The 12,829-nt window shown below is 36.9% G+C and overlaps 1 protein-coding gene across 6 annotated transcripts in view; it reads left to right on the top strand.

Annotated features, from left to right (window-relative positions):
- The first annotated feature begins 1,406 nt into the window (after window positions 1-1,406).
- LOC131432679 (neuropeptides capa receptor) overlaps window positions 1,407-12,829 on the top strand; it is a 348,242-nt gene continuing 336,819 nt past the window's right edge. For 4 of the 6 annotated variants that reach the window (XM_058599104.1, XM_058599098.1, XM_058599100.1 and 1 more), the window contains exon 1: window positions 1,407-2,629. The gene's annotated coding sequence lies outside the window, so the exon portion shown is untranslated. The remainder of the gene's footprint in view (window positions 2,630-12,829) is intronic. The other 2 variants (XM_058599103.1, XM_058599105.1) reach the window with 2 other exon arrangements.

Below are 12,829 nucleotides of genomic sequence, written 5' to 3'. Positions count from 1 at the left end.
AGAGTGCGTACTAGTAAAGTTTGTGTGTCATGTTAGTTGGTGGGCGTACGAACCGGTTCTCGGGTTCCGGTGCCGGAAGTGCATATAATAGTGAACCCACTTCGTTTTCTTAAGGATGACCTACGCAATCAAAGCACTGTTTTATTCTGTATGTTATACTAGTTAATGCACAAACAATCTCTTTGTTTCTTTCAAAAATCGAAGAGAAATTTTTTGAATAGAATACCACAATATTATACATGAGAAAGTCAACATTACACCACTAGGAGGATTAAAACAGGTTTTTATGTATGGCAACGCAAACAATTTTGAATCAATTTTAAGGTGGTGTTGAGCAAGATCGCACCAAGATTTTGAGAAGTAGAGAAAAAAGCTTTAGAATGAATGAATACTTACAGATACTTTTCCCCGCTTCTGGAAACCTAATTATTAATAATTGTGGCGTACGTCAAGGAAAGTAATTAAACAAGTTTCATAGAACACAACTTCCAAAATATGAAATATTATTCTTACAAAATTGTGTAAATGTTATTTTGTGATCGGGGACTTATCGGAGAGATAATTAGCACAGGTTGCGATGCTTATTCTCATGTGACTGGAGCACTCGCACCTCGTTCTTGGCTAAATTCGCTGAGAACGTACAAAGCGTTGTACATTCATTTCTGCCGCGGTACATAAATGCGCGAACGAGTTTTTGTGAGTGCAGCTAAAGCTCTTCGCCTGAGAATGAAAACAAATTTGTCTTAGAGCAATACAAAAGAGCGTGTATGCAAAAGGTCTACTGCTGCACTGTGTAATATACGTTTCCCACAATTTGAAAAATAATCGTAATTTTAGTTTTGTTACCCATTTTTTCTAATTCACGGTGCTCGGTTTTTCGATTCACAATCAGAAATCGATCTATGAATGTTAAATATGTCCGAATATGTTTATTTTTTGAAAAAAGGCATGATTTGGTTGAAAAAGTTACGAAAATTTTCTTTTCACAATAACTTTTAGAAAAAATAATTTTCTTTCAATGTTTCTTCTGGAAAGTCATTTTTATGATCAAATAGAACCGAATTATACTTACTTGAACAAACACTAAAAATTATCATTCAGACTACAATGGTATAATAATCGCAATTACTGTAGCAAAGTATGTACCAGGCTTCGCGCGGAGTAGATTTCCCGCGAAAATTTCCACGTGGTCACACGAAAGTCATCATCCGATGAACCGGGTGGGTATTCACCGGATGAATTGCGAGCCCAACGCCAGTGGGCACGACTTTGCCGAACGGTATCTCACCGGTTATTTGGGCGCACAGCTGTTCGCTTCGTCGACTCGGCACCGGCGACGGTAAATTCAAGTTCACTGCGCCAGGCCAGCAGCACGGCCCCAACGACGACAGTCTGTTATCTGAAACGGGAGCAAAATAAGACACAGGCACAGTTGCAGTACCGTGCCTACCCGGCAGATAAGTATCCAAGATCACTTTCACAGTTCAGTTATCAACGAATTGTTGAGCCGGTCGGTCGTAGGTTAGTCGCTTTGGTCCGTTGACGGTTCCGGATTTCGGGTAGCAGAAACTGTAAAGCGGAAGAATGTGACTGCGAACCGTTCCCACATTGTAGTACGTAATTGAATAGTCTGATAAGTCGTCGTATCCAAGTGGATTAAGTGACTGTGGGTGACAGGAGACACATCCTACGGCCTTTGAAGAGTGATGTTAATTTCGCTACGCTCGAAAACTTCGGGAAGAAAGTCGGTGCGTGTGTGATGGGAGAAGTTTTTCCTGCTTTTTGAATGGGTTTGTTTCATTTCCGATCAAAACGTGACCAAGACGAGGGGGGATGTCATGTTGCCTAGCCGGTAGTACCGAAAGCCAACGAGGATAAAGGATGCAATAGGGGAAGACAGCAGAAGACGGCCTTTGGAGTGTGATAAATTAAAAGGATAGAATATAGGAAAGTGTTCTTCCTGGCCGGAAGTTGCAAATGGAGAAGTGTATGAAAGCACGTGTGAGAAGATGTGCTTTCGTAGAGTGATTGATTTCAATGAAATTGATTTGTGCCAAAAACTGTCCGTTCCGATTCGTTGCGAAAGAGTGTCTGCGATGCTTGGTAATATATCGGATGTGATGAAATGATAATGCAGGTTTAATAAATTTTCCGAAGGCCCATCACTCGTTACGTTTGGCCGCGACAAACAACGAATTCGAGGGTCAACGATTAAAATTGGATAATTTTTTGGAGTAGACTGTCGAATGGCATTTATCGTAATCCTGTGCTATTAATGGTGTGTTGGTCCCTCGGCGGTGTTTGAACGCGAGTTCAGTCGGAATTGCTTTTGTTGTAAAGAATTGAATACAAACGGGTTATCAAAAAAAAGTCGAAAAGGGTGGTGAAAATTGTGTTAAATAAGCACATAACGATTGATTGACAGTAGGTGGCTGAACCTATAAAACCGAAACCGAGCTGACCTTTCGAATTGAAGAGGGAGTGAGTGCAAAAAAATTGGTAGAACGATTAAAACATACCTGACACAATTTGTGTTAATTAAGGGTGAGTGATTAAAGTTTCGATCAAAATTGATGGGTGCTAATGGAAGACAATTTAAGTGAACTAATTGTTTTTGATTTACAGTAAGGTAACATTCGAGTTTTCGGAACCATAAAACTAGCAATAAACAATGTGCGGGATAGGCATGGGAGATAAATTATTATTTTTTTTTTGGGAATTTTTTTTTTGTAACCGAGGTTCGATGTTTGTATGTATGTATGTTTGCATGCATGTGATGCAACTGTGGTGTAATTTATTTATTTATTTATTTCGTCAAGCAAATGTAGACTACATATAAATGGTTTACAATGTTTGCTTAGATACTACGCATTATTTCTACGACTAAGCTGGAATTTGATTTCATTTTAGACATACCTAGGTCAAGATATCCGCAATATTGATTGTAGTGGCGCATTATTCGATTGATTGGGCTATATTTTGCATAATTTGTTCTAGTGTTTCTTTCTAAAAATGATTTCCTGGTTCGTAATTGACGGCTAGGTGTATAAAAATTTAATTGCGATAATAAAGAAGGTGATTGAATGCGTTGAGAAATAATGTCGCTGATAAAATAAAGCATTGCAAGGTCGCGGCGTTCTTTAAGTGTTTGAATAGTGATGAGCATGCAGCGTGCTTCATATGGTGGTAAGGGAAATGCTGTCCAGTTTAATTTACGAAAGGCATATAAAAGACATTGTTTTTGAATAGATTCGATGCGTTCTTCGTGAATAATATTGTATGGATTCCATACTAGGCTGCAATATTCCAAAATAGGTCTGACATATTTACTGTATAATAATTTAATTGTGTATGGGTCCTGAAAATTATGACTGAAGCGTTTAATAAAGCCCAGCATGCTATTTGCTTTATTGATTATGATTATGATTATGATTGATTTGTAGTGTTCCACAAAAGTGAGCTTCGAGTCTGAGATTACGCCTAAATCTCTTACAATTTTACATTTTTCTACAAGTTGATTTCCTAGATGTATGTTTATAGCTATAGTTTCATTTTCCATGCTGAAAGTTGTTGAGTTACATTTTTTTACATTGAGTTGGAGTAGACTTTTGCAACACCAAATGTGGAATAGATTGATTTCGTTCTGGAATATTACACCGTCGTTGATATTTTTAATTTCCAAGAAGAGTTTCATGTCGTCTGCGTATATAAGCACTTTCAGATTTTTGAGTATGAAGGAAATGTCGTTTATGTGTAAAATGAAAAGAAGAGGCCCTAAGTGAGAACCCTGAGGTACGCCAGAAGTTACATTAATTGGTTCAGACAGTATGTTTTGGAAGCGGACTACCTGTACACGATTCGTTAAGTATGATTTGAGCCATTCCAGAAGAGTATGTTTTATGTCATATTTTTGTAGTTTGTGTAGAAGTAATGGTATGTCAATACGGTCGAAAGCTTTGCTAAAGTCAGCATAAAGAGTTTCTACGTAGTTGCAAGCGTCCATTGCATTCAGAGTGAATGTTATAAATTCTAAGAAATTTGTTGTAGTTGAGCGGCCTTGAAAAAGCCTCGTTGTTTGTTTGTTATTACATTTTTAAGTAGATGAAAAAGTTTTTCGTTAACAATTTTTTCAAATAATTTTTGAATGCATAAGATAATGGCTATTCCACGGTAGTTCCGAATGTTAGAATTCGAACCAGATTTAAATATTGGTACAAGAAAAAAAGATTTTCACGCTTTAGGAAAAGTACATTTTTCACAAGCTGATATTTTGTTTATAATGGGATAGAATTTGTTTACTTCGACGTCGACATTTCCTTCTGTACTTAGTATGTTCCGCCAATTTATTATACTTAGTCTACACTTGACTTCTTCAAAGTCAATTTCATTGTATTCCGGAACTTCCTCATATTCCAAGTCGTAGGGAAGGGATGCATGGTGTGTAAATAATGAATATTCAATTGCAATGTGAAATGCTTCATTTTTCCATAATGGCAGGTTTGATGCATTCACACAAAAGTCTTCTGTGCAATTTGTGAAAAGAAGGTCTAAATATGCGTTATGTGGATTTTTTACGGAGTTTACTTGATGTAGGCCAAAATTAGAAATTTTGTCGAAAAAGTAGTGTAATGTTTCGTTTTCTCCTACGACTGGAAGTAAGATTGATTCATTTTCAATGTCAGAGATGAAGTCCGCATTACGTTGATTGAAGTCGCCAAAAATATGAAGCTTCACTTCAGGTTCCATATTCGAAATAATTGTGTCTGAAGATTGAAAGAATAATTGAAAAGAGAATTTGTTCGCATTTTCGGGTGGGAAGTAGACAGAGCAGTAAATGTGTTCTTTTTCCAATATTGAGACTTTGGTCCATACATGCAAAAATTCTTTATATTTTGGAGTAATAATTTCTTCAGAAGTAAAGTAAGAGTTATTGGCTATAAGCTCAACTTCCAGATTTTTTCTGACAGAGAGATAAATTTCGGTCGTGCCGAAATACGTTAAAATTATTTCCAAATACTTCTTCGCTTCTAACACTTTCATCCCAGCTGCTTTCAGTTCCAAGAATTACGTCGAAAGAGGAGGTTATTAAATTTTGATGAATTTCTTTCATTTTGGCTGGGCTTTTCATGCGGTTGAAATTTTGGCAATAGACCAAAATTTCAGTCATATTTTGTCTATGAAGCGAAGAAGTTTTTGAGAATTCTGGAATACTTACATTACTAATTTCTGTGTCTATTCTTTCGTCAAAGGGCGTCATTTGTTCCGAAAAATCGGCTGATAAAATTTACTAGTACTGTCGCGTACTTGTTGTAAGTGACGAGTCCGCTCAATGGACAAATAATTTCGTTAGGCGTCGAGGTCTGCTACGGCTTCGTCCGGTTTAAGTCCATATTCATGATGCACTTCAATGAAAATACGCTGAAGATGTTCAGGTGATGTAGGAAGTCCTTCAGACGCGAGCAGCATTTTTAGACTTATTGGTGTTTGTCCTTCAATGCAGACGTTGGAAGATTGGTCCTTCATGTATGCTAGATACAGCCGCACAATGTTGAAGATTTTCGGGTCACGTCGTCAGTTGTAGACTGTTCAGTAAGACGAACAATTGGAGGTCGCATAGGGTCCAGTTCAAATTGGCTCTTCTTAGCACTGTCAATTGGAAATGTCGGAATGTTGTCCATAATTTGACTATTACGGTACGGTGGTGTTATTTTCCGAGTATTGTTTGTTAAAATTACTTTACTTCTATATGGGTTTATGGATTCGCCCTTTTGAAAGTTTACAAATGTAGAGACAATACTAGCACTTGGAGGTCCAGAGAATTGAGTTTGTGCTGCTGCCAGTAATTCCTTATCGGAAGACAATTTTTGTTTAGTAGGTGCCAAAGAATTTTCGGAATTATTGCTTTAGCTGTTATACTTGTTGCTCAATGGTCTATTTTCCGTGCGTATTTGTTGCTGTCGTTTACGTTGTTTCCGCCTTCGAGTAACATTTTCAGCTTGTTACTCGAAGGCGGAAACAACTCTTGAAGACGGCGAGTTCTTTGTTTTGCGTCGTATTGTCTCCATATTGTCGTCGTATTGTTTCCATATTTTTCGGAGTAACCGTAAAATGTGCAATGAAATTTGAAATTTTTACAAAAATTCTATGATCTATGTGATACGGGCCTGTTTTGAAATTTTATCCAGATTCGACTATCGTTTCCAGAATAACGGAGTTTTTGCAAGCTTAGGTTTATATAAAATGCTTTATAGCCCCACAACCTACTATTGAATGTTGTCCGGATCTGGCTTTCAGTTTCGGAGTAACGGAGTAAAATGCGCTAACCGATTTATGTAATCTTTGAACACTAAAGGCAAAGGGCATGAAGCTTGAAAATACATAAAATATGTTTTTAAATAAACAACTAAGAAAGTACCATTCGTTTTGCCTTTTCCATAGAGAAAGGTTATGTAACTACTGCGAAAATCGAGAGACGTGTGTCGTTTACCGTTCGATTCAGTTCGTAGAGATGAGATAATGCCTGTTTGTGCACTTATGTATGCTATGCAAATGTTCATTCGATTTTATCGTAGATGGGTGGTAAACTTAGAATCAAATAAAAGATATTGTTGTTCCATAGCCTGCCATTGAATTGTTCATGTTCAGAGACTGATGGATCAGTTTACACAAACGAAAAGTCACATAATCCCATAGCTTAGCTATAAAAATTTATCCTAATACGAATTCCGGTTCCGGAATAACGGTGTTTAATATGCATAGTGCACTTGATTTGGTCCAAAAAACCACTGCACGCTGTGTAAAATTTTGTAAGAGCAGTGATATCGTGAAAAATGTTGTTCGCATCATGTTATCTGTGTTTATATATAACATTAATACTATTAAAATTAACATGAATTCAAGAATCGTGGTTCGAAATTTGACTATATTTAAATGGGAGATAAACAATCCTAAATTTCTTAAAGTTTGAGCATTTCCATAGAAAATGTATGGTCCAAAGAATATGTTTCAAAAAGGTGGGAAACAGCTGTAAAGTCATTAGTTTTGAAGCATTTTTTTTTCTGTACACAGTTAGAAAAAATCTTGTGATTTTACATCTTATAAGATGCACATAAATAGAGCGTCGTATTTCACACGAATTTATATTCAAGAACATGTGAAACTGTGTGATTTGAAAATTACATGGTTTGAATTCGAATGAAATAAAAAACAAAAGATCAATAGCAGAGGCGCGACTTGAACCTAGAAACATTAGATCATAAGGACATCGGTTACCTGACTGAACCACAGTTCTCATATCTGTTCAAAGAATAATTGATACATATAAATCCATACAGCGACACTGGCTAACCGAGTGCAAATTACACTCGGAGCATGTGAAATTCTGTGCGAGTGGAATAATAACGTCATTTGAAAAATTAAGTAGTTGTGAATTGTATCGCTTGCAGATTTCTGTCACCAGTAAAATTCATAATTTTTTTCTGTGTACTTTTCGAACATCTAAATGCCATTTTGCACTTTTCTGTGCCTTAAAAATTTTTTACTCGATTGTTGACGAGGTCGAACAAATTATTCATGCAAATATGGTCTGAACTCGGACATTGCGATTGTGATTGTTATATTACATAATTTTGAGTATAGAAGTATTTCAGCTATTTTGACCGAACAAAAAAGCAAGTCTGAAATAACTGTTTATGTCATGATGTTTGTCAAATGTTTTATGATAAGTTTGCATGATTCTCATGAAGCGAGTTTGACGTTCCCAGTAAGTAATATTTCATGTCTCGATTTTTCTGGAACGTGCACCTGTAGGATGAATGAAATTTTTTTTAATATCAGTCAGCATTAGATTTGACGCATTTACAAAACAAAATACTGATAATGATGATAGAAAAGCTCTAACCTATACAAGCAATGTCAGGTTTTTTTTATACTTTCTCACTTTTCCCAGAATTCTCGAAAAATGGGCATACATAGTTTAATTTGACGCTATTACTAAAAGATTCAGATGACGACTTCGAAACATATACACAATTTTTCGGGATATTTAGAATCTATGTTTACGAATATTTTGTTCGCTCAAAAGTTTTGGTCAGAAACAATTGATTCCGATTATTTCGCTCCGATTATTTTGAATGTTTCAACCTGTTTGATGATGTATTTTTTTGTTATACCCTGAAAATGATGAAATAAACTTTCGAAACGTTGCTCATTAGCGCAAAGTTAAATAAACAAATCGCTCTAAAAGACATATTCCACTTCAAATTGATGGACAGTATCTTACAATTAGGGAGATTAAATATTGTTTCAAACAATATCAAGATGAAAATATTTTGAATTATGTCCCCGTATGACCTCCGGTTACGGAGCAACTATGCAAGATTTTTAAAATAGAAAAAAATGCTCTTTGGTGTTCTCAGAAATTGCTGGTACAATTTTTAGCTTATGATAAAAAAAACTGGAATTTTCATTTTAAAATTCCCGCGCTTGTCCAATCGGTAAACTTTTATTCTCTCAACGTTGGCAACACTTTTATACACATTCTGTCAAATTTTGACGCATATCGTAAGATTAGTTTTTGTTTGGCGTCTATACAAAGAAGTTGAACAATTTTCGTGTGGCGATTTTTATAATGGAATGAAAATTTAGAACAACGAGCGTGCATCAAATTTTGTGTTGCAAATGGATTTAAGTGTTCCGAAACGTTGAAAATGTTAGAAAAGGCCTTTGGTGAATCGTGTCTAGGAAAACCACAGGCATACGAGTGGTATAAACGCTTCAAAGTTGGTCGTACAAGCTTGGCCGCCCAACAACATCTGTTACTGAAGAAAACATTGAATCGGCGAAGCAAATCGTGTTGCAAAATCGTTCTGTACCGATTAGAGAGATTGCTGTGTTGTTGGGCATCTCTTATGGATCAGCCGAACACATTTTAACTGATGTTTTGGGTTTGAAACGCGTCGCTTCTCGTCTGGTGCCAAAAAAGCTGAATTTCATTCAAAAACAGCGTCGTCAACATAACTGGTGATGAGGTGTGGATCTATGAATATGACGTCGAAACCGCACAACAATCGACCGAATGGCGCTTCGAAGGCGAGCCGTTGTTCTAAATTTTCATCCATTATAAAAATCGCCACACGAAAATTGTTCAACTTCTTTGTATAGACGCCAAACAAAAACTAATTGTACGATATGCGTCAAAATTTGACAGAATGTGTATAAAAGTGTTGCCAACGTTGAGAGAATAAAAGTTTACCGATTGGACAAGCGCGGGAATTTTAAAATGAAAATTCCGGTTCTTTTTTGATCATAAGGTACATACTAGAATTAAAATGGTCCTATGGTCTCACAGCCTGTTATTGAATTTTATCCAGATGTTATTTCTAATTCCGGATTGACGAGGCTAAATTGTGCTTAATTTTCTCAATCCCTGCTGGACCTATTTTAGTTAACTTTGACTCAAATGAAAGGTCTTGTAGCTCTTTAGCCTGTTATTAAATTTTATCCTCATCAGAATTTTCTGGTTCCGGAATAAGGCGGTAAAATGTGTTCAGAATGAAAACATAGCTGCATTCAATTTTCTCAGGGACCATTTTTCCTATTTCCATAAACTTTATTTCAAATGAAAGCCCAACTTTTCCAAACATTCTCTTAAATGTAAGGTCTTGCATTAAGTGTTTTTTATTATTTTTTTAAATCAAGCTTTCGGAAGTATAAAGTAGAGAGCGCTAAAGGATTCATACCGTCATGCAAGGTGACACTGCAAGGACCGTACAAATTCTGCTAACCTACACTCAAAAAAATCCACACGTTAACTTTATGTGAAAAAACACGTAGATTCCAAAAAATGGTTTTGTCATTGAAATTTACGTGATCTTCTCCACAACCAGCGGATCATGATTGAATATGAAATGAACCATATGTCAGAATTATTGCAGTTTTTTTTTTTTTTTTCATAAATACGTTTATTTCATAGGCAATATACATAAGTTTTTCTTCGCCGTGGCATCCACAATACACAGTAGTTTAAACCTAATACATTTCGAATATCATATTAGTATGTTGGTACTCATTAGTTAATCTAAACACTGTTTTTATCAAGCGAGTTGCTATTTTAATTACATTAAATAAAATACATTTATTTTGTACATGATCTTATAACTATTTCAGGATTGTTTGTATCAGTTCACCACTTATATTCAATATCCTATAGTTGGCTATTGGTTGAACTCATGGAAGAGAAAACAGTTTAACATAAAATAAAATTTAAATTGGAACTCCAATGGATTTAATGAAATGATAAAGAAGTTTCATGTATGGAAGGTCACGACAAGCAAGAATGTCGCGAACTGGGACATTGGATAGTCTACCTTGGGTACGCAAGGAATTTATTAGTTGAGATCTGACATCACGAAACTCCACGCATGTCCAAACAACATGGTCAATATCGCGGTAACCTTCGCCGCAAGCACAATGATTAGTCTCGGAAAGTCCAATTCGAAGGAGATGTGCATCTAACGTGTAGTGATTGGACATGAGTCTGGACATCACACGAATGAAATCTCTACTCACATCCAGTCCCCTGAACCATGCCTTTGTCGATATTTTAGGAATAATTGAGTGCATCCACCGACCCAGATCATCTTTATCCCAAGAAGCTTGCCAGCTGGCAAGTGTTCTTTGGCGAGACGCGCCATAGAATTCGTTGAAAGCAATCGGTCTCTCATAAATTTCACCCTCAATAGCACCACGTTTGGCTAAAATATCGGCTCTTTCATTGCCTGGAATGGAGCAATGAGCCGGAACCCAAACTATTGTGATTAGATAATTATTATTCAATATGTCGTTCAGACACTGTTTTATTTTACCCAAGAAAAACGGTTCATTTTTGCCAGCAGCGTTTGAGCGAATGGCTTCAATTGCACTCAGACTATCTGTGAAGAGGAAATAATGGTTTGGAGATAATGTGACGATTACATTCAAGCTATAATGAACTGCTGCTAACTCTGCTATATAAACAGATGCAGGTTCTTGAAGCTTGAATGAGGCCGAAACATTATTGTTGAACATACCAAACCCTGTCGCTTCTTCCATTCGCGATCCGTCCGTGTAAAACATTTTCTCAGAGTTAATATGCCTGAACTTACTTGAAAATATTTTTGGGATTTCCATAGAGCGTAGGTGGTCCGGGATTCCACGCACTTCGCGCTGCATGGATGTGTCGAAAAATAAAGTTGAGTCAGGTACATTTAGGAGGCTGACACGGATAGGAATATATCTTGAAGGGTTGATTTCCTGTGACATATGGTTAAAATATACTGTCATGAATTTTGTTTGAGATCGAAGCTCGACTAGTCGTTCGAAATTATTAATTACCATGGGATTCAGCACATCACATCTTATTAGCAGGCGTGATGAAAGCTCCCAAAATCGATCTTTTAATGGAAGAACTCCCGCCAGAACTTCAAGACTCATTGTATGTGTCGAATGCATGCAGCCTAAAGCAATTCGCAAACAACGGTACTGAATTCGCTCAAGTTTGATAATATGAGAATTTGCAGCGGAACGAAAACAAACGCATTCATATTCCATCACTGAAAGTATCGTTGTCTGATACAATTTTATTAGATCTTGCGGATGAGCACCCCACCAAGACCCTGTTATTGTTCGAAGAAAATTTACTCTTTGTTGGCATTTCGTTATCAGATACCTAATGTGTCCTCCCCACGTGCATTTGGAATCAAACCACACCCCGAGGTATTTGAAAGTCAAAACCTGTTCGATTATTCTTCCCATCATATGAAGCTGAAGTTGCGCGGGATCATGCTTTTTTGAAAAGACGACCAGCTCTGTTTTCTCCGCAGAGAATTCGATACCAAGATGAACAGCCCAAACGGACAATTTATCTAAGGTATCTTGCAATGGTTTTTGCAGATCAATAGCTTTGGATCCAGTAACTGAAACCACGCCATCATCTGCCAATTGTCTTAGTGTACATGGGGTTACTAGACAGCTGTCAATGTCATTCACGTAAAAATTATAGAGGAGCGGACTGAGGCATGAGCCTTGCGGGAGACCCATGTAGCTAATTCTGATTGTTGCCAAATCGCCATGTGAAAAATGCATGCGTTTCTCTGACAAAAGGTTGTGCAAATAATTATTTATAACCGCTGGGAGTCCATGTTGGTGGAGCTTGTCTGAAAGAACATCAATGGAAACTGAATCAAATGCTCCTTTAATGTCTAAAAATACAGATGCCATTTGTTGCTTTTGAGCGAAGGCAATTTGGATGTCAGACGAAAGTAATGCAAGGCAATCATTCGTCCCTTTATTTCTACGGAAGCCAAACTGAGTATCTGACAACAAACCGTTCGTCTCGACCCAAGTGTCGAGACGTCGTAGAATAATTTTTTCGAACAATTTTCTGATGCAGGACAACATCGCAATGGGTCTATATGAGTTGTGATTGGAAGCTGGTTTCCCCGGCTTTTGAATGGCGATAACTTTCACTTGTCTCCAGTCAGGTGGAACAATATTTTGCTCAAGAAACTTGTTGAACAATTCCAACAAACGTCTTTTTGCGAGGTCGGGCAGATTCTTCACCAAGTTGAATTTAATTCTGTCCAATCCAGGAGCGTTATTGTTACAAGACATGAGTGCTATGGAAAATTCCATCATTGAAAAGGGGCTATCAATGGAATCATCATTTGAAGAAGACTCCCTAACAATGCTATGCGTAGGAACGGAATCTGGACAAACTTTCCTCGCAAAATCAAATATCCATCGATTCGAGTACTCCTCACTCTCATTTCCTACGTTACGATTCCTCATT

The sequence above is a fragment of the Malaya genurostris genome, chromosome 2, assembly GCF_030247185.1.
Source record: "Malaya genurostris strain Urasoe2022 chromosome 2, Malgen_1.1, whole genome shotgun sequence".
Classification (NCBI taxonomy): domain Eukaryota; kingdom Metazoa; phylum Arthropoda; class Insecta; order Diptera; family Culicidae; genus Malaya; species Malaya genurostris.
Note: the sequence above shows the minus strand (reverse complement) of the source record. Positions and strands in the feature narration are given on the sequence as shown.